Raw genomic sequence first — 19798 nt, 5'->3', positions numbered from 1 at the left:
GCTTTATTTGTATATTGTCAGAATGTAAACCAAACAGAAAGACTTCACTAAGCAGTGGGCCCCACTCAGAAAGCTTTAAATACAGGCCATGATGAGATTGGCACTTTGGAAGATTCACTCATACTGTAAAGAGGAAGGCAAACCCGAGTCGAGTTGGGTGAAAGCAAAAACAGAGGTCTCCGGGGGACCAAGGAAGACGGGGGTGAGCCCGAAGCTCTCAAGGTCGAGCTCTGTGCCTAATGGCTAAGCCAGGGTGGGTGCTTCCCATCAAGGCCTAATTTAACCTATTAGAAATGTGTTCAGCGGAGCCAGCTATGTAGTCCCTTGGACCTGTGACAGATGGGAAAGGTGGGAGGTCAGCAAACAAGATCCGTCAGAGAGGAAGCCCTGCATTTCCTCTGTGTTTTTTTTTTTTTTTTTTTTTTATCAAAGCTTCAAACTTAGAATGAAAAAGTCTGATAAATATATTCTCTTCTGAATTTCCTGCCTGCCCTTAGCCAGCTCTCAGCAAGAGAAGCCAAGTTCTCCTAACCTCCATGAGGAAGGCCAATAGGCCGACAGCTGGATATCAATATTTACATTCTGTTATCACATCTGTTGAGGAACCCCAGGCCTAAGTAGATAAACGGAATTATTCTAGTTTTATCTCTCTGCTGCTGGGTTCTGAAAAATACTTCCTCTTTTTCGAAAGCACAGGTTTTGTTAAGCCCAACATATTTTTTTTTTTTCCTTAAAATATCATAAAGACTCCTCGCCGCAAGAGTTAACCCTTCTCTAGCTCAATTGGCACTCAGTATATCTGAAGTGCAAACTGATTGACATGACGTGTTATAAGCCAACATTAAAACAATCTGCCATCTGCAAGACACATCTCTAACACGTCAGTAAACAACAAGAAAAACAGACTTTAGGTGATCACTGACATGAGTCAGCTGTGAGCAGCAGCAAAGGAAAAACACGTGAAGGGTCTGGAGGCCTTTCTGGGACTTACATTTTGTTAAAAAGGAAATGCCAAGTGAAACTTTAGGAGAGTCGGCTGACCACCCAGTGTAGAGACAGTGTTCTAGAAGCATTCCACAAATCACAGGAAGGTTGCCAGCCATGCACTTTCACTGAAAACAAAACAAAACGAAACAAAACAAAAACCACACAACCTCTATAACAGATATCTTTGGCTAGATATTGCCCATGGTATCAAATGACAGATAGCTTAAACAGTTTAACTTTCTCCAGAGTCATCCTTTTTCTTTATTTTCCTTTCCTTTTCCCATTTTAATCTTTACGAGATATGCCCAGATGCCATTTGGAACAATTCAGACTTATTTAAAGTGTCCTTATTTTTCTGCATTGTACATGGCTGGTTTACATGGGGTCAATGCTGAGCAAGTAGCTCTGCTAAGGAATTTTTTTTTTTTCTCCTCGCAAATGACATAAACATCCATGTCTGTTTTACAAAATGTAAAGATGGAAAGAGATGTCTTTGGTCTTTTAGTTTGGTTTTTGATTAGTTTCTCCTTTGTATACATGATGTCATATTAAATACATTGATTCCATGTCATTCTCCCTTAATTCTGTGTTCAAGGTTCCCAGCTTTGCCCACCAAGATCTGAGTGGAGCTTGTTCAGAGGCTGTGACAGAGTGCTGGGAGTCACATGCTTCCTCACATGCTGCAATAGCAGCCTACAGGGGGCACTGCTGTTCACGGACCTGCATCCACAAAATCACTCTCAAAGGAAGTGGCCAAAAGGTTTTCAAGAGTGTCTTGAACACCACTGCAGAATTAAAGAACAGGTTCTTCATTTCTAACTAAAAAATTTTTTTTTCTGGCAACATGGAGTTTGAACACAGTTTAATGGGTGCTTTTGCCATATTTTGAGTTCGGCAGCAATTACCTGCATTTTGTATCTTAAACCTGGCGTGTTGTGGACATTTATTGGAGGATATTTTTGAGTTTTGGTTTGTTTTTTACAGCCCAGCATCCGGGTGGAGAATACCCTGTCTTGTGCGTGTTATACAGGAAACATTGCTGAAAAGTCCGGATCTCCGGTTCTTAGTCTTCTTTGCAGTCGAGGGCAGATGTACGGCCTAAGCTTGACTAACACAGTCAGCCCAGACGGGAATTAAGCACTAGGGACATATAAGGCCAGGGCAGCCCATCCAGCACTGGGAGGCAGCAGCTTGGGCCTGGCTGTATTGGCTGTGGGGCACTGAGGGGTGCAGAGGGGGTGCTGCAGGGACAACACTGGCCCCACAGGTGGGTCCCTGGCAGTACTCATGCACAGTACCTGCTCTTTCATATCATCCTGCTTCCTGCACGTTCCCCAAAGTGGGTTCTCCAGCATCCCCAGCAATCATTTGGACTTTCCAGTATTATTTCAATACATTTAAAAAATCATCCCGGTTCAGTTTCTGTTGCTCCTCACAGGCCATGAAAGAGCACTCCGCACAGGGCAGTGGTACAAATCTGTCTTCCTAGGAAGCATGTTTTGGCATAAACACTACGTTGACCTGAAGCCCTACTTCGCCTAGGTCTTCTTTTTATCACCAGCATTGTACCCCTTTCTTCAGGCAGCTTAATTGTTATCTCCGTTCTTTTTGATGACAGATCAAATCAGAAACACCATTCAAATGGAATAAAATAAAAAGAAACATCAGTGTTTATAGCTAATTCTGACCTCATCCAAAATGGTGAGAATGGATTTGCAGAAGTATTTAAGAAATGGGTTCTTGATGCCCAAACTGTGATCCCATTTCCCTTGACTTCCCCACTGATAGAGCTTTAGTACTATCATCTACACATCTTCTTCACTGTTTTTAGAGCAACTCTTCAAGCTGCTACCTCTTTTCTCAATAGCTAATTTTAATTGAAATAAAGATTTTTTTTGAAGCAGTGCTCAGAGCACGATATATTTTAAAATGCAATATTTACAACAAAAAGCGGAGAACAAAGTATTAGATTGTTAGGTTACTCGTAAGTGGAAGAGTGAGGCCAATAAGCAATGATATATCAGATAAGGGGTTAATTTCCAATATATATAGAGTGCTCATACAACTCAACACAAGGAAGACAAAGAACCCAATTAAAAAATGGGCAGAGGAACTAAATAGACACCTCTCCAAACAGGACATACAAATGGTTAAGAGACATATGAAGAAATGCTCAACATCGCTAATCATCAGAGAGATGCAAATTAAAATAACAGTGAGTTATCACCTCACACCTGTCAGAATGGCCACCATCAACAAATCATCAAACAACAAGTGTTTGCGAGGGTGTGGAGAAAAGGGGACTCTAGTACACTGCTGGTGGGAATGCAGACTGGTGCAGCCACTATGGAAGACAACATGGTGTTACATCAAAAAATTAAAAATTGAACTGCCATTTGACCCAGTGATCCCACTTCTAGAAATATACCCTAAGAAGACTGAAACACCAATTAGAAAGAATATATATGTACCCCCATATTCATAGCAGCACTATTTACAATAGCTAAGATCTGGAAACAGCTCAAGTGTCCATCAGTAGACGAATGGATAAAAAAGCAGTGGTACATATACACAATGGAGTACTATGCAGCTGTACGAAAGAAAGATCTCTTATCCTTTGAGACGACATAGAGGGTCCTAGAAAGTATCATCCTAAGCGAAACAAGTGTCATATGATCTCACATATTTGTGGAATATAATGAACATAACAGTCTGAGGAATGGTGTAGTCCCAGAGATGTGAAAGTGGGGTACAGACTGGCAATCCCCAGAAGAGGGGTTGGTGGGGAGAGATAAATCACAGAACTTATATGCATGTGTGCATGAACAATGGACATGGACAACAAAGCTGGGGACAGGGCGGGGAGAGAGTGGGAATCAGTGGTGGAAAAGGGAGAAACATCTGTAACAAAAATAAATTAATTAATTAAATTAAAAAAAATAAAACAAGTGAAAAAAAAAAAGAGCGAGGCCAATAAGGATTTAATTATGGCTTCCTACCTGTTCACAGACTCATGAATGGATTCTGCATTGAATGTATCAAGTGTCTTTTATTATTTCTTTTTAGGGTAAAGAAGGCCCTTTGTCACCAGCCAGGTGCAGATGGCATCAGTATGAGTTATATCCTTGGGTTGTCGGTACAGGTGAATGACCACTTGCTTTGTTCAGTTTTCAGGCTCAAGTGTCTCTAAATATGGCCTTTATTTCCAAGAGTGTTTTCTCTACTTTTCAAAATATAATAATACTTCAAGTGGGAAATTATGAAGGTAACAACTTCATCCTCCACCAATGTCTCTGGAAAAGATTTCTGGAAGCCCCCAGGGGTGTTTCCCAAGAACTTATACCCATGTCTGGGTAGGATCTGATGACGTCTGTTTCTTCTATTCCTTTTCCCCTTGTCTCCTGCACCAGCCCTCTACTCTTGGGCAGTGCCGTGTCTGCCAGTCCTGCCTATCGGACCCTGGCAACACTGGCTTGGCTTTCTTTTCCGTTTACTAGATTCCTCACATATAAACTATCTTGTTGGGAATATTTTAAAATGATAACAATAGAAACTAGATGGAAAATTTGATTTAGGTCATCTGGATTAAAATATGCTATTTATATTTTCTAACTGGTAAGTATTTGGAATTGTTCTGACTCTCAGAAATGAAGTGTAACCTTTTTGGTCTAGTGAATGAATTCAATCCACTTTGAAATTTCTCTTTTCTTGCTGATGTTGCTGGATGTTTAAGCCAACATACCTGATCAAAATTTGTTTTGAAGTTTGTGAATGAATAAGCAATCAGTTCACAAAGGTAAGCAGAGTGGATTCTAACAAGTATGGACTTTGTGTTATCCAATCACATGTACTGAGTTCTTTATGTCTTGGGCTATTTAGTCATTGCCACATTATGTCCTATTTTCATGTTCATTTTTAGCATTTTAACTTTTTTATTTTTTAGCACTTATGCCAGTTTATAATAATAATTTGTATGATGTTTAATGTTTGTTTGCTACAACTTCATACTATTTCCAAGTCTACCACTCAAACATAGCCACTGAATTAACCTCCCTAACCTTGACCACTTCGTTGCTCCTTCCTCCTGCTCCTGCCACACCAGTCTCCTTACTACCATGTTGCTCCAGCTCACCAGACATGCTCCTACTTAGGAATCTTGGCAATGTCTATTCCCTCTATTACAAATCTCTTTTCCTAGGTAGTCCCAAGTCTCAACCTCCAGCTTTCATTAGATCTCAGCTGATGTTTTGGAGGCCCTCTTCTTGACTTTCCCCATCTATCATTCGATTGTTTCCAAGCTCAGATGTAGGGAGAGGTTAAGGCATTATCTGACCCCTCAAGCCCTAATCTTATAGTTTATACTGCTATTGCAAATGGAAGCTTTAAAAAAAGTTGTTTCCTAATTGTATGGGAATGTAATTTGTTTTGATATTTTGATCTTGTACACAGGAAGGTTGGTGAGCACTTATATCAGTTCTAATAGTTAATCTGTACATTCCCACCAAATTCATATGCTTTCAATCATGTCATCTAATGCCAGTTTTGCTTGTTTCTGTCCAAATCCTTATTTCTTTTAGTTCTCTTTTTATCTCACTGGCTAGGACCTCTAGGCCAATATTGAATAGAAGCAGTGACCACTGACGTTCTTGTCTTGTTTCTAACTGTAAAGGGCATGCTTTTACTATTTCACCATTAAATACAATGTTTGCAGCAGGTTTTTGCTAGGTACCCTTCATCAGAACAGGAAAATTTATTTTTATTTTATTTTTCTGAGAGACATTTTTAAATCATAAATGCATACTGAAGAAATGAATATAGTCTTGTCCTACCAGATATCAATATATTACAAAGTTATAACAAATAGTATGGTACTAGCACTAGGACAGATAGAAAAATGGCAGGTTAATAGTCTATCATTAGATGTAAATGTAACTAAGAACTTGGATGATTCATTCCCCTTGTTTTACTTTGTTATATTTTCCTTTTATTATGTTAAAAAGTATAACTTTTCTTTCCAGTGCACTGAGGCCATGTCTTCATGCAGCCTATTGAAGAAGCTGTTTTCTGGAATTTTCTTTTGAGCCCTGTAAGAGTTTATTTTCAAAGATTTTTCTGGCTCTTCCAAAGGATGTTCATTTTTTCTTTTATTTCTTATTCTGGAAGAAATTTTTCAAAGCTCAGCCATGCTGTTTAGTAGCTAATAATATACGATGAGTTATTTTTTTCGAAACTTCAGTTTCCTCATCTAAAATAACAATAAGAGGTCCTATATCACTGAGTTCCTAGAAGGACTAAATTAGCTGCTATGTGTAACATGCTGGGCAGAGTGCCTACAGCTGGGCAGCACTCCATAAGTTTATCTTCAATAAATATATTTATTTATTATCCAAATAAATAAATATAATCTTCAATCAAGGCCAGTTTTTGGATAAGATGTAGGCATTGTCATCTGCCTTTGTATGATGGTTGAATTCTCTTTCCAGGTTTACAGTGAGAAGGTAGGCTTAGAAGCACAGCATCCTTTTCAGTTTCTAGACCTTTGTAGGCTTTCACACAGTGCACCTCTGATATACGGAACAGTAATGTGTGTGTAGTAACCCCAGGATTGATTGGGGCTTGTTTTGGTATCAAAGGTGGTCCAACTCAGAACACAGAGAATGGCAACAGAAGCATGATGGTTCTGTTCTGATTGCTAAGGGTATATCTTGTTAAGAAAAAATTTTGAGGATTTTCCAAAATGGCGGCAGAGTGACTAGAAGCTACAAAGACCATCTCCTAGGACAAAACTGGAATTACAACTAAACTAAAGACAAATCGTTGGGAAAAACAACAGAAAAGCAGCCTGCGAGGACCATATAACCAGGGACACTGACTTGATCCTGGTAGGATTGTGGAGGCATGAGAGGGGGACTGGGAGCCCACAGACAGCAGCAGCCTTAGCTGTGAACAGCACGCTCAGGGGTAAAATCCCCAGTGCTCCACAGCACAGAGCCGGGACAGACACTAAAATACTGACAGCCACTCACCTTGGGCTCAGGCAGAGGGAGGGCATACTGGACTGGAACTGTGTGGGGACACTCGGGATCTGGAGGGCACTCAGAGCTTTTGCTGAGTTGCGGCCACACAGGACTGTGGCTATCTTACTCCATCCCAGGCCTTTGGGGAGAGGCAGCAGCCCCTCCCTCAGAGATTCAACCCCACACTGAGGGCCATTGAAATGCAAATTGAGGCTCATTAACAACCAGCATCTACCCCACCCTCAGGAGATCCACTTACTCTGAACACCTGAGGGAGTTTTTCATTCAACCAAGAACCCAAGGCTCTTCAAATAACCTAGGCTATTAGCCTCCAGGCAAAAAGCTAGAGGATAACCAAACCTTTCCTGGGCTTGCAACTCTACCCAGGAAAGTAAGACTTGACAGTGGTATTTAATGTGGGTTTTCCCTCACTCATCCAAACCCAGTAGAGGGAGCCACAAACAGCAGAACACCAACACCCACAGGGAAAATATGGCAGGCTCCGAAACCTGCTGAGATAGCCAAAATGGTGAAACAAAGAAACAAATCCCAAATGAAAGAACAAGAGACCTCTACCAAAGATGAGATAAATGAAACGCAGTTCAGCAAGTTAACAGAGCTAGAATTCAGAGCCATGATCTTGAGGAAGCTCAACAGCATGTGTAAGGACATGAATAAAGACAAAGAAACATTGAAATCCACCAACTGGAAAATAAAAACCACCAAGAAGAAATGAAGAATGACATAGCAGAAATAAAGAACACATTGGAAGGACTAACAAGCAGAGTAGAGGAAGCTGACTGGATCAGTAAATTAGTAGGCAGGGTAGAAAAAAATCAACCAATCAGAAAACCAAAAGGAAAAAAAAAATTAAAAAACAGGAAGACAGCTTAAGAGAACTGTGGGACAACAGGAAACGTAATAATATTCGCATCATAGGAGTCCCCGAAGAAGAAGATAATGAGCAAGTGTTAGAGAATATATTTGAGAAAATAGCGACAGAAAACTTCCCTCATTTGGTGAAGGAAGAAGGTATTCAAGTTCAAGAAGCACAGAGAGCCCCAAGTAAGAAGAACCCAAACAGGCCCACACCAAGACACAGTCATTACACTGCCAAAAATTAAAGACAAAGAGAGAATCTTTTGTCTCTAAAGGCAGCAAGAGATAAGCAACAGGTTACCTACAAAGGAACCCCCATGAGGCCATCAGATGACTTATCAACAGAAACACTACAGGCCAGAAAGGAATGGCATGAGATAATCAAGGTCATGAAAAACAAGGATCTGAATCCAAGACTGCTCTATCCAGCAAGGCTATCATTCAAAATAGAAGGTCAAATAAAAAGCTTCCCAGACAAAAAAAAAAAAAAAAAAAAGGCTAAGGAAATACATTAGCACCAAACCAGCACTACAAGAAATGTTTAAAAAAAACCTGCTATAATTAGTAGAAGAAATAGGAAAGAAATATAACCACACTAAACAAACAAACAAACAAAAAACACTGGCAATTAATAAGCACATATCAGTAATCACCTTAAACGCAAATGGATTGAATGCTCTGATAAAAAGACACAGTGTAGCTGATTGAATAAAAAAGCATGACTCATTTGTATGTTGTTTACAAGAGATCCACCTCGCAACAAAAGCCTCACATAGGTTGAAAGCAAAGGGATGGAAATAAGATTTTCAAGCAAACAGAAAGGAAAAAAAATGTGCGGTAGCAATACTCATATCAGATAAAATAGATTTAAAAATGAAGGCCACAACTAGAGACAAAGAAGGCCACTATATAATATTGAAAGGCTCTATCCAACAGGAAGCTATAACCTTGGTAAACATATATGCACCCAATAAAGGAGCACCAAAATATATGAAAAATCTTCTGGAGGACTTCCAGGGAGAAATCGACACCAATGCAATTATAGCAGGGGACTTCAACACCCCACTGACACCACTGGATAGATCCTCTAGACAAGAATTAGCAAGGAAATAGAGACTCTAAATGAAGCACTAGACCAAATGGATTTAATAGATATCTACAGAGAATTACACCCCAAAACTACAGAATTCACATTCTTCTCTAGTGCACATGGGACATTCTCAAAGATAGACCACATGGTAGGACACAAACTAAATCTCTACAAGTTCAAGAAGATTGAAATCATATCAAGCATCTTCTCAGATCACAATGGCATGAAACTAGAAATCAATTGCAACAAGAATATGCAAAGACATTGGAACACATGGAGGCTAAATAGCATGTTATTAAACAACGAATGGGTTTCCGAGGGATCAAGGAAGATATTAAAAACTTCCTGGAAGCCAATGAAAATGAACACACAACAACACAAAATCTATGGGATGCAGAGAAAGCAGTTCTGAGAGGGAAGTTCATAGCACTACAGGCCTACATCCAGAAACAAGAAAAATCTCTAATAGACTATCAGATCTCACAATTTAAATAAGTAGAAAGCAAAGAAAAAGAAAACCCCAGAGCAAGTAGAAGGAAAGAAATAGTAAAGATCAGAGCAGAAATAAATGACATAGAGACCAAAAAAAACCCCACAAAAAACAAAAAACAAAAACAATTCAAAGGATCAATTAAACAAAGAGCTGTTTTTTGGAAAAGATAAACAAGATTGATGGACCCTTAGCTAGACTTACCAAGAAAAAAAGAGAGAGAACCCAAATGCACAAAATCAGAAATGAAAAAGGAGAAGTAACAACTGACAACACAGAAATACAAAGATCGTTAACAGCTACTATGAACTATTATATGGCAACAAATTAGACAATCTAAGTGAAATGCACAAATTTCTAGAAACACACAGTTTCCCAAAATTGGACAGGGAAGAGATAGAAAACTTGAACAGACCAATAACAACAAAGGAAATTGAAGAGGTAATGAAGACTCTCCCAGGAAACGAAAGGCCAGGCCCATGGCTTCACGAGGGAGTTTTACCAAACATTCAAAAAGAATTAACATCCATTCTCCTCAAACTATTTCAAAAAATTCAAGAAGAAGGAAGACTTCCAAACTTGTTTTATGAGGCCAGAATAATTCTAATTCCAAAACCAGAAAAAGACACTACGAAGAAAGAAAACTACAGGCCAATATCCCTGATGAACATAGACGCCAAAATCCTGAACAAAATACTAGCAAATCGAATCTAGCTATACATCAAAAAAATTATTCACCATGACCAAGTGGGATTCATCCCAGGGATGCAGGGCTTATACAATATTCATAAATCAAAAAATGCGATACACCACATAAACAAAATGAAGAATAAAAACCACATGCTCATATCAATAGATGCTGAAAAAACATTTGACAAAATCCAGCACCCATTTCTGATAAAAACACTCAGCAATGTGGGGATAGAGGGGTCATATCTCAATATAATAAAGGCCATATATGAAAGACCTACAGCCAACATCATACTCAATGGGCAAAAACTGAAAGCATTTCCCTTAAGAACAGGAACAAGACAGGGATACCCACTTTTGCCACTCTTATTTAACAGAGTACTGGAAGCCTTAGCCACAGCAATCAGACATGAAGAAAAAATAAAAGGGATCCAAATTGGAAAGGAGGAAGTGAAATTGTCATTATTCACAGATGACTTGATATTATACATAGAAAACCCTAAAGACTCCATCAAAATTCTACTGGACTTAATAAATGCATCTGGCAAAGTAGGAGGATACAAAATTAACATCAAGAAATCAATGGCATTCTTTTTTTTTTTTTTTCCTCACCCGAGGACATTTTTCCATTTTTTTTGTTCAGGTAGAGTGGGAGGGAGAGAGAGGAACAGAGAGAGAGAGAGAAACATCGATGTGGAAGGAACACATCAAGTGGCTGCCACCCGCACAACCGACCAGGGCCGGGGACAAACTGCAACCGAGGTACGCGCCCTTAGCGGGAACCGAACCCGGGTCTGTCAGGACCACAGGCCGACGCTCTAACCGCTGAACCAATACGGCCAGGGCATCAATGGCATTCTTATACACCAATGATGAACTCACAGAAAGAGAAACCAAAAAAAAAAAAAAAAAAATCCCATTTACCCTCATGGCAAAAAAATTAGGATACCTAGGAATAAACTTAACCAAAGAAGTAAAGGACCTATTTGCAGAATACTACAGGTCATTGAAAAAAGAAATAGAGCAAGATATAAAAACGTGGGAGCACATAGCTTGTTCATGGATTGCAAGAATTAACATCATTAAACTGTCCATTTTACTGAAAGAAATCTATAGATTCAATGCAATCCCCATAAAAATACCAACAACATATTTCACAGAACTAAAACAAATATTTCAAAAGTTCCTATGGAACCGAAAAAAAAACCCCAAATAGCCACAGCAATCTTGAAAAAGAAGGACAAAGTAGGTGGGATCACAGTACCAGATATCAGATTATTCTACAAAGCTACTACAATCAAAACAGCCTGGTACTGGTATAAGAACAGGCATATAGACCAGTGGAACAGAACAGAGAACCCAGAAATGGACCCAAGACATTATGCTCAATTAATATTTGACAAAGGAGCCTAGAGCATACAATGGAGTAAAGACAGCCTCTTTAATAAATGGTGTTGGGAATATTGGACAACTACATGCAAAGAAATGAAACTAGACCATTAACTTACACCATATACAAGAATAAACTCAAAATGGATAAAAGACTTAAATGTGACTCGTGAATCCAAAAAAATCCTAGAAGAAAATGTAGGCAACAAAATTTTGAACATCATACACAGCAGAATTTTCACCGATAAATCATGGAAGGCAACAGAAACAAAGGAAAAAATGAACAACACATGGCACTACATGACACTAAAAAGCTTCTGCACAGCAAAAGAAACAATCATCAAAATGGAAAGGGAACCCACCATATGGGAGAGCATAATTGCCAATAATATATCAGATAAGGGGTAATATCCAAAATATATAGAGTGCTCATACAACTCAACAAAAGGAAGACAAAGAATCACATTAAAAAATGAGCAGAGGACCCATGCCAGTTTGGGTCAGCGGTTGCAGTATTGGCCTGCGGACCAGAGAGTCCCGGGTTTGGTTCCCACTAGGGGCATGTACCAAAAAAAAAAAAAAGGGGGGGGGGCAGAGGAGCTAAATAGACACCTCTCCAAACAGGACTTACAAATGGCTAAGAGACATATGAAAAAATGCTCAATATCACTAATTATCAGAGAAATGCAAATTAAAACAACAATGAGATATCACCTCACACCTGTCAGAATGGCCACCATCAATAAATCATCAAACAACAAATGTTGGCGAGGGTGTGGAGAAAAGGGGACTCTTGTACACTGCTGGTGGGAATGCAGACTCGTGCAACCACTATGGAAAACAATATGGTGTTATCTCAAATAATTAAAAATTGAACTTCCATTTGACCCAGTGATACCACTTCTAGGAATATACCCTAAGAAACCTGAAACACCAATCAGAAAGAATATATGTACCCCTATGTTCATAGCAGCACTATTTACAATAGCTAAGATCTGGAAACAGCCCAAGTGTCCATCAGTAGACGAATAGATAAAAAAGCAGTGGTACATATACACAATGGTGTACTATGCTGCTGTAAGAAAGAAAGATCTCTTATCCCTTGAGGCGGCATAGAGGGACCTGGAGAGTATTATCCTATGAGATACAAGCCAAGCAGAGAAAACAAATATCACATGATCTCACTTTTTTGTGGAATATAATGAACATAGCAGTTGAGGAATAGGGTAGACCCAGAGACGTGGAAGTAGGGTACAAACTGACAACCCTCAGAGGAGGAAGTGTGGGGTGAGGGAAGAGATAAAACACAGAATTTATATGCATGTATGCATGAACAATGGACATGGACAACAAAGCTGGGGATGGGGTGGGGGGATGGGGAGGAGAGTGTTAATGAGGAAAAAGGAGAAACATCTGTAACAAAAATTTTAAAAAATTAAAAAAAAATTACATAAAAAAAAAGAACAAAATCTTAACTAGTCCTGGGGATATAATCTCTAGAAATAGTGATGGTAATTGCCAGTCATAGTATCAGAATCTTGGCTTAAATTGAAGTTCAGGGAAGGCTCAGGTCTTTGTGCAAATAAGAAATCCATGAGGGAAGATCAGTGAACACTGCAAGAACAGGCTGGTATGTGTCCAGAGTGCCCATATGTAGGTTTTCTTTAGACGATTAAATCCATATCTCAGTAGCAGATGGATAAGTCTACTCAGTATGACTGCCGTGGTGGGATTAAGTAGAGAATTCAGTAAGAACTTCCTTAGCCTCACTGCCTACAGTGAGTGGGACCAAACCATTCTGGCTATAATTGTGCTTTACCTTTTCAGGCCTGAAAAAGTGTTGGGGCAAGACAGAAATCATGCTCTAATGAGTAAAGAATGTGCAGATGAGGTACTACAGATAATCCAAAGGAAAAATATGGCTGAATAACTGCAGCCCACTGCATGATTTATTAGTACAGTAGATTTGGATAGAGCACCACACAGTCTGTATCAGGGCCAAACTATTTCATGTGATCACTAATGACCTAGAAAAGGACACTCTGGCTTCCCTGCTCATGGTCTGAGATCTGGTCTATTCTTTTAACTTCTTGGAATCATTGACTCATAAAATAGGGCTTTTATTTGCCACCTGTTAACTATATCAATATGTTATCAATATAAAAAGGGTTATCCTATGAAAATGTTTTACACATAATCATTTATAAAAATATAAAGGACAGGTAATGGAGGAAAGTGGAAGATTTCTTAAAGTCTGTTTAATTGGATTTAAGAACACAACTAGAAATGATCTAACCTTCTCCTGTTTCCCCAGGATCAGAATGATCCCCATGATCAGTGAATGATATCAGTTATAGCCAAACAAAGAGTGATGACATTTCCCATTAAATACTCTGCCTTTTCCTATCTCACATCACACCATCCTCCTATTAATTCAGACTTGACCATTCCTCCCTCTATTTGCCAACCTACATCAGTAATCACTGCATTCAAAATTTTTAGTCAAAACTGTGTTTCTTCATGAAGCTAGGCAGTCCTACCTATATTTTTCCAAATGCCATCACTCTTCAACATGTATTTTCATCTACTTAAATATAAAATGGGAGTATAGGTGAAAAATTATAAGACATTAAAAAAGAAATTGAAGAAGATACAAATAAATGGAAGCATATACCATGCTCATGTATAAAAAAATTAACATCATTAAATGTTCATATTACCCAAAGCAATCTGTAGATTCAGTGCAATCCCTAACAATATACCATTGTTGCTTTTCACAAAACTAGAACAGATAATTCAAAAATGTATATGGAACCAAAGTGACCACTTGAGAAAGAAGAACAAAGTTGGAGGTATTACACTACCAGATATCAAACAATATTACAAGACTATAGCAATAAAAACAGCATGGTACGGGCATAAAAACAGACATATAAATAAATGGAGCAGAATAGAGAGCCCAGAAATAAACCCATGTCTATATGGACAATTAATATATGACAAAGGAGGCAAGAATATACAATGTGGTAAAGATAGTCTATTCAATAAATAGTGCTAGGAAAATTGAACATATATATGCAAAAAATAAAACTAGACCACCTTTTTACACCACATACAAGAATAAACCCAAAATAAATTAAAGACTTATATGTAAGACCTCAAAATCATAAAACTCCTAGAATAAAAGATAAGCAGTAAAATCTGACATTGCTCTTAGCAATGATTTTTTTCTGATATATATATCCTTAAGTAAGAAAGACAAAAGAAAAATAAACAAATTGGACTACATTAAACTAAAAGTGTTTGCACAGCAAAGGAAACCAACAGCAAAACAAAAGACAACCCACAGAATGGGAGAACATACTTACCAGTGATACATCCAGTAAGGGATTACTATACAAAATTTATGTATTACTCAAACAACTCAACATAAAAAAAACCCACAAAAAAACAATCCAATAAAAATGGGCAGAAGACTGAATAGACATTTCTCCAGAGAGGTCATACAAATGGCCAATAGACATATGAAAAGATGCTCAACATCACTAATCATCAGAGAAATGAAAATCAAAACAACAATGAGATATCACCTTACACTTTTCAGAATGGCTGCATCAATAAATTAACAAACAATGTTTTATTGAGGATGTGGAGAAAAAGGAAACCTCATGCCCTGTTGGTGGGAATGCAGCTTGGTGTGGCCACTATGAAAAACAGCATGGAGGTTTCCCCCAAAATTTAAAATGGAACTGTTGTATGACCCAGCAATTCCACTTCTAAGTATATCTCTTAAGAAACCCAAAACACCAATTCAAAAAGATATATGCACCCCTATGTTCATTGCAGTATTATTTATAACAGCCAAATATGGAAGCAACTCAAATGCCCATCAATAGATGAGCAGATAAAGAGGTAGAACATATATGTAATGAAATAGTACTTGGCCATAAAAGAAATGAAATCTTACCATTTGAGACAGTATGGATGAATCTAGATGGTATTATGCTAAGTGAAATAAATCAGAAAGAGAAAGAAAAATACCATATGATTTCACTTGTATATGAAATTTAAAGAACAAAATAAACATACAAAACAGAAACAGACTCATAGATGCAGAGAACAAACTGTGATGGCTGCCTGAGGGGAGGAGGTTTGGGGGAGGCTTGAAAAAGGTGAAGGGATTAAGAAGTACAAATTGGCCCTGGCCAGTTTGGCTTAGAGGTTAGAGCGTTGGCCTACAGACCAAAGGGTTGTGGGTTCAATTCCCAATCAAGGGCATATGACTGGGTTGCAGGTTTGGTCCCTGGTCCTTGGTCAAGGTTGTGTGGGAAGCAACTAATCAATGTCTCTCTCTCACATTGATGTTTCTCTCTTTCTCTCTCCCTCCCTTCCACTCTCTCTAAAAATCAATGGAAAAATATCAACAACAACAAAGAAGTACAAATTGATAATTCTCAAGGGGATGTAAAGCTCATCATAGGGAATATAGTCAGTAATATACAATAACTATGTATGGTGCCAAGTGGGTGCTTGAATTATTGGGGAGATCACTTTGTAAATTACATAATTGTCTAACAACTATGTTGTACACCTAAAACTAATATAAAATAATATTGAATGTCAATTGTAAATGGGAGATAAATAAAAAATTAAAGATGAAAAAAATGGTAAGGGAGAAATGTCTTCTTAAAGAAGGCAGAATTTGAATTGAGTAAATTTTTAAATAAGTAGATACTGGGGAAGAGCATTCCATTCATTACCACCACCACCATGGCCGTCATCATCATCATCATCATCATTAGACCCGATACTTATTACATGCTCACTATGAGCCAAGCACTGTTGTAAGCAGTTTCTATGCAGCATTTCACTTAATTCTCATGCCAATATTATGAGATAAATATTATTATTAGCTCCATTGTATTGATGCATGCACTGAAGCACTGATAGATTAAGAAACTTGTCCAAGATTATTCAATTACTAAGCAACAGAACAATGTTTGAAACATAGAGACTCTGTTGATAACCACTGTGCTAAACTGCTTAAAGAACTGACCGAGCAAGATAAAAATAAACATGCAGGACTTGAAGAAATATCAAAGATTAATAAACACTATTATTAATTATGTTTAGTCTCTGGAGAAATACATTTAGGCTAAATTATGGAAGACCTTGAATTCTTTCCCCAAATTTGCTTTAAAGAAGTTTATTATTTCTTGGATGAGAAAGAGCTATCAAAGGTTTTTTTTTTAGGAGGTAAATGGTATGAAATCTGGCTTTAGGTAAGTTTGGAGACAGTGAGTAGGACCTACAGATGACTGAATTCCTCTTATTTCCAATTGCCATTTCTCGTTTCCTTTACAATATATTTACCTAGTGAAGAACTTAGCATTCAGTGTCATTTTAATCAAGTGCAGGCTCTGAAACAATGTAACCACAGAACCCCCAAAAAACATGAAGAAATAAGAAATCAATTCATCATGGACCAGTAAGTACAGTGATCCCTCTGTATCTGTGGGTTTTGCATTTACAGATGCAAACAACGCAGATTGAAAATGTAATGTTGTTGCTGACATGTGTTATGTAGTTAAGCCTACTATGGTTGTGTCTGTACTGAACATGTACAGACATTTTCTTGCCATTATTCCCTTAACAATAGATATAGCAACTATTTACATATCACTTACATTGTATTAGGTGTTCTAAATAATCTAGAGATGATTGAAAGTATACAAGAGCATATGCATAGGTTATATGCAAATAGTATTCCATTTTATATAAGAAACTTGAGCATCCACAAATTTTGGTATCTGTTGGGGGTCCTGGAACAAATCCCTCATGGATACTTGAGCATTACACTGGAACAGGAATTCCCTGATAGCAACCATGCGTTTGGGAGGCAATGGATCGATGTTTTTCTCGCCCTTTCTCTTCCCCTCTCTCTAAAAATCAATAAAAATATATTAAAAAAATAAATAAAAGGCCTGGCCGATGTGGCTCAGTTGTTGAGTGTTGACCCTTGCACCAAGAAGTTGAGTGCTGACCCTTGCTCATGCCCAGGTTGTGTGCCCGATCCCTAGTGGGGGGGTATGCAGGAGGCTGCCAATCTATGTTCTCTCTAATGGATGTTTCTATCTCTCTCTTCCTCTCTCTCTAAAATCAATAGCCAGTCTAAATAAGAAAAAAAGAGCAGACACAAATTACTAATGTCAGAAGTGAAAGAGTAGCATCACTACTGATCCCATGGACATTACAAAGATATTTAAGCCCTGCATCCTCTGCACTTGAAGTGGGCCTTCTCCCTTTTCCTCACACAAATATTTTCTCTGGGATCACCTTTGAAAAAGATACGTCTTAGCTATGGGCTGTGTAAACAGTTGAGTAGATTTGCTGGATTTGGTATAAACTTGAAAATCTCTTTACAGAAAATGTACTGATGACAATCAACCCGATGCCACCAATATCAGGCTAATGACTATGCTTGGCATTATCATCTCACTCCATTTACAGTCATCAATATCATGTACAGCTTCAACAAAACTCAGGGACCAAGGGCCCTTTGGAAAGGAATGGGAAGTACATTTACTATCCATGGAGTCCCATTTGGAGCAGAGGGAATCATCAGTGAATCCACACCTTTACCAAAGGAGGTTTCATATAAATGAAACCCTGAACAATTAGGGAAATACTTTCCGCTGAAATCATTGTGAATTGGAGCACCCAACCCTTCCCAGTTTGCTGGCTCCCTCTGTGGGGCATCCCAGCACATTATTACTTGGTGATGTTCCATTCACCTTGAAAACCACTACTTGCCAGGAACTGACTCATAGGGTTAGCTTACCTTATGTGGTGGAGATGCCTTTTTATTCAGCAAGTCTAATGGAAATTGTACAGAGTAAAATAATTTGAGATAATGCTGGAATTTTGGAATGTGTTAAGGAAGGCACTGGAAGACGGATAGGCATGGGAGTACCTCAGAGCAAATGACTACTTCCTCTTCTCTCCTTTATCTTCCCCATGGTGCTGCATGGGGCTGTTCATTACATCATCAGCTCAGTCATTCAGAAAGTTTGTCCGACCAGTTCTAAAGAGAAAGACAAAGTAGCTATCTAGCTGAGAGCACTAGCCTGGTGCAGAGTATGATGGATACTTATTTTCCAGAACTTATTGCTAAATTTGCTGCCAGGTTTTGCTCTGGTGTATACTTTACCTCTTGGAAACAATTTTACACCACCTTCACATTCAAGGAACATGCATAATACATACAGACTTGGGCTATGAAGTGCTTCCAATTAATTCCCTGTGTGAGGGAATGAGAGACTGCATTAATACCATAAAGCAGGAGGAAGGAATGCTTCGTTTTTATAAAGGGTTTGGTGCTGTTATAATACAGTTGTTTTCTAGATTACCAAAATTATTTATTCTACACATCTTCAAAATAGTGTTTGAGATTTAAGTTCCCGATTAGTCTAAAAGACGTAATGTGACAGTTTGTTATGAAATTATGAGGGATAAAAGCAAATACTAGGGGGAAATAATAGATCAGAGAGTAAAACTGGTAGAAAAAGCCCATGCTGATTATATAAACTTTTTTTTTTAAGGCATAGGTATCTATTTTGGGTCAAAAGCATTCCAAGTTTGAAAATCCAATAAAAATAGCATTCATGAATTAAAGTCTAGCTAGTGTTACATGCATGCTGAACTAAAAATGATCTTAGGCATAAAGGAAAAATTTGTAAGCAAAGTTTCACAGAGATGAATTTATTCCATCTGACTTTAATATTTATTACGTGTTTACTTAAGTTTTTGATTGATAATGGTATGTCATCTTTAAAATAGTGTTAGTATCAAGAGGTAATATTTACCTTTAGCGAATAAATTATTTCACCAATGATAATAACATAAAAGATTACATTTAGTAATCTTTAATCAGGAGTTGACATTTTAAATTGTATTGTCCCTATATAACTTTTTAATGACTGCATATTTATTTCATAAAGCCATTTATGTACACGCAGAAAACTTGGAATTTCCTTCATCCCTACAAATTTTCCACCCTTAGATCACCTTATTGCATAAAATGAAGTCATGCACTTTCTGCTTGAATATCAGAATAAAAATTTAAAAACCAAGTTGCCCAAAGATTTAAAGCAAACAGCATACTTGTCTATACCCAAACCCATTGTTTCAATGCCAGCAACTTAATATTTGTCATATGTTCATAATGCTTGATTTGCTTACCTAGTTATGTGAATC

The 19798-nt window shown here is 38.0% G+C and overlaps 1 pseudogene; it reads left to right on the top strand.

Annotated features, from left to right (window-relative positions):
• The first annotated feature begins 88 nt into the window (after nt 1-88).
• Nucleotides 89-18991, top strand: LOC118635612 (annotated as a pseudogene).
• The last annotated feature ends 807 nt before the right edge of the window (nt 18992-19798 follow it).

This window comes from Molossus molossus, unplaced genomic scaffold (assembly GCF_014108415.1).
Source record: "Molossus molossus isolate mMolMol1 unplaced genomic scaffold, mMolMol1.p scaffold_m16_p_1, whole genome shotgun sequence".
In the NCBI taxonomy this organism is placed as follows: domain Eukaryota; kingdom Metazoa; phylum Chordata; class Mammalia; order Chiroptera; family Molossidae; genus Molossus; species Molossus molossus.
Note: the sequence above shows the minus strand (reverse complement) of the source record. Positions and strands in the feature narration are given on the sequence as shown.